Source organism: Monodelphis domestica, chromosome 6 (assembly GCF_027887165.1).
Source record: "Monodelphis domestica isolate mMonDom1 chromosome 6, mMonDom1.pri, whole genome shotgun sequence".
In the NCBI taxonomy this organism is placed as follows: domain Eukaryota; kingdom Metazoa; phylum Chordata; class Mammalia; order Didelphimorphia; family Didelphidae; genus Monodelphis; species Monodelphis domestica.
Window position 1 is genome coordinate 303,626,668 of NC_077232.1, and position 2,500 is coordinate 303,629,167.

Sequence of the window (2,500 nt, forward strand, 5' to 3'; positions counted from 1 at the left end):
TTCTCAGGACTCTAGGCAGTATTCCAAGAGTCAAAGTGGCAGATAAGGTACTGGCCTGCTTTGGTAGAGGGAGTGTTCCCATCTAGGAATTCCCAGTACCAATGGAATGGCAGGTCCAGTCCCCATCCCTAGTCATAGCACTCATCTCAATGGCATCCAACTTGACAAAAGCCCTTGGTTGGAGGATAAAATGAAGAATCATTGGAAACTCATGCAGAACTTAGATCCAGAGAGGTTGGGGGGATTTACATGTTAAATCTAAAAGGAAATATTTAATTTCACAGGAGAAGCTAAGTCCTTTCTTTATCTCAAGATGGTGGGTGTACTCACCAATTCTCAAGCACAATATTCAATGTAAAAATATTTGGAAATCTTGCTTAAGAATCTCAGCTTCAGGGGGCAGCTGGGTAGCTCAGTGGATTAAGAGCCAATCCTAGAGACGGGAGGTCCTAGGTTCAAATCTGGCCTCAGCCACTTCCTAGCTGTGTGACCTTGGGCAAGTCACTTAACCCCCATTGCCTAGCCCTTACCACTCTTCTGCCTTGGAGCCAATACACAGTATTGACTCCAAGACAGAAGGTAAGGGTTTATAAAAAAAAAAAAAGAATCTCAGCTTCATTTCATTGTTGTTATTAAAACTAATTTTAAAGTCCAAGACTCATCTGAGAAATACATAGAACATGAAAAAATTTGAAGAGAACAATCTTTGTGGAGTAAGCAAGTAAAAAATTCAAACGAAAAATCTCTGTTCAAGTCTATTTTCCATAAGTTTTCTTCACCTGGGCATATTTCTGTTTCTAGAATAAGAATTGTATTTGGGAATTTAGAGGTATAATAACATTCATTCTTGTCATTTCGAGAATTATGCTTTATGGGGCAGCTGGGTAGCACAGTGGATAGAGCACCAGGCCCAAAGTAGGGAGTCCAGATCTGGCCATACTGGCCTAGCTGTGTGATCCTGGGCAAGTCACTTGACTCCAATTGCCTAGCCCTTGCTGCTCTTCAGTCTTTAAATTGATACTAAGACCTAAGGTAAAGGATTTTTAAAAAAAGGAATTATGCTGCAGTCACTCATCACTATGGTCATAGGCAAAAAACCACAAAAGTGAACATATCCAACGATGTATAGAACATTATCTCTTTACCAAGGGCCTAGGACCACTGTGGATTGCTCAGGACAAGAATAACGGCACCATGCAAATGTAAGAGTGTTGTTTTGTCATTCTTCCCCTGTAATACAAGCTTATCACTGATTTTATTAACTCGATTGCCTCTAAAATGGAGGACCAAATTTACTTTTCACCTAGTGGCAAATGAACTTTGAGAAAGAAAACCACAACAAATACTGGAAGCACACAGGAGGAGTGGGGAAGAATTCTGGAAAGTCAAAAAGGCTAATAATAAGCCAAGACTGTGTGGGATGTGGATGTTTAAATAGACCGGGCAGATCTTGTTGGACCCCTTTTTTGAGCTTAACAAGAAACGGAATATATACCTAGATACATCGAGCCGTGCATATGTACTACTCTATACGTTTACTATTTCCTTTTGGTTGAACTTCCTGTGTGGCCGAGTCCAGGGCATTAATTGCTGTGAATGATGCAATGGGTTAACAGATATGTTATCAGTGAGGAAATCTAAAGTATTCAGGCCCATAACTGTCTCTTGTTTCACTTTGAATGTACAAATGGAATTCTACTCAGATGGAAAGTAGAGAAAGCCAATGGATACACAGGGCTCTGAGCACCAAAGAGAAAGGTCAGTGACCAGAAAATCCAGGAGTGAAGTTGCTGATTTGTTACTTTCCTGTTTGAATTATCCTCTGTGTGGACATAAGACTGTTTGGTCCTCAGTTTTCTCATCTATAAGATGGGTAAATGGGGGCTCAATTACTTCGAAGGTCCTTTCCAGCTTGAAATCTATGGTCATACGATGTTTTTGGCTGTTCTATTTCGGATGCATGAAGCCATGGTACAGCTAGGACAGAGAAGTCTTTCAGAGCCAGACTCTCTCAACTCTCTAAGAGAAGGGGGGAAGCAGCCACCTGGGAAACAACTCAAGGTTTTCTGGAGCAGGTCTCGTAAACACGGGGTTGCCAGATATTTTTTTTTCTGAGTTAGATTATTGAGATTGATATTAAGTGTTCTTTATCCTGCTTTAGAGAACAGGCTAAGAGCCTGTTAAATCACTTTGCATCTACAGTATAATGTTTTGGAAAGTTTTGTATGATCTGATTTTGGCTAATGGAAATAGTGCAGAGTAGAGGTGAAAAGAATTGAAGCTGCAGAATGCCAAAAGAATGCTATCTTACCTGTTAACTCTTGAAATGTCACATCCTATCGAACCGAGAAGGAATGAAACAAGAGTAAGATGAAGCTACAGTTTAGCAACTTACTGCATGTAAATGTTTCTGATTTAGCCAGAAACAATGTTTATATATATATATAACCTTGCAGATTGAGAGAGAGAGAGAGAGAGAGAGAGGGAGACAGAGAGAGGG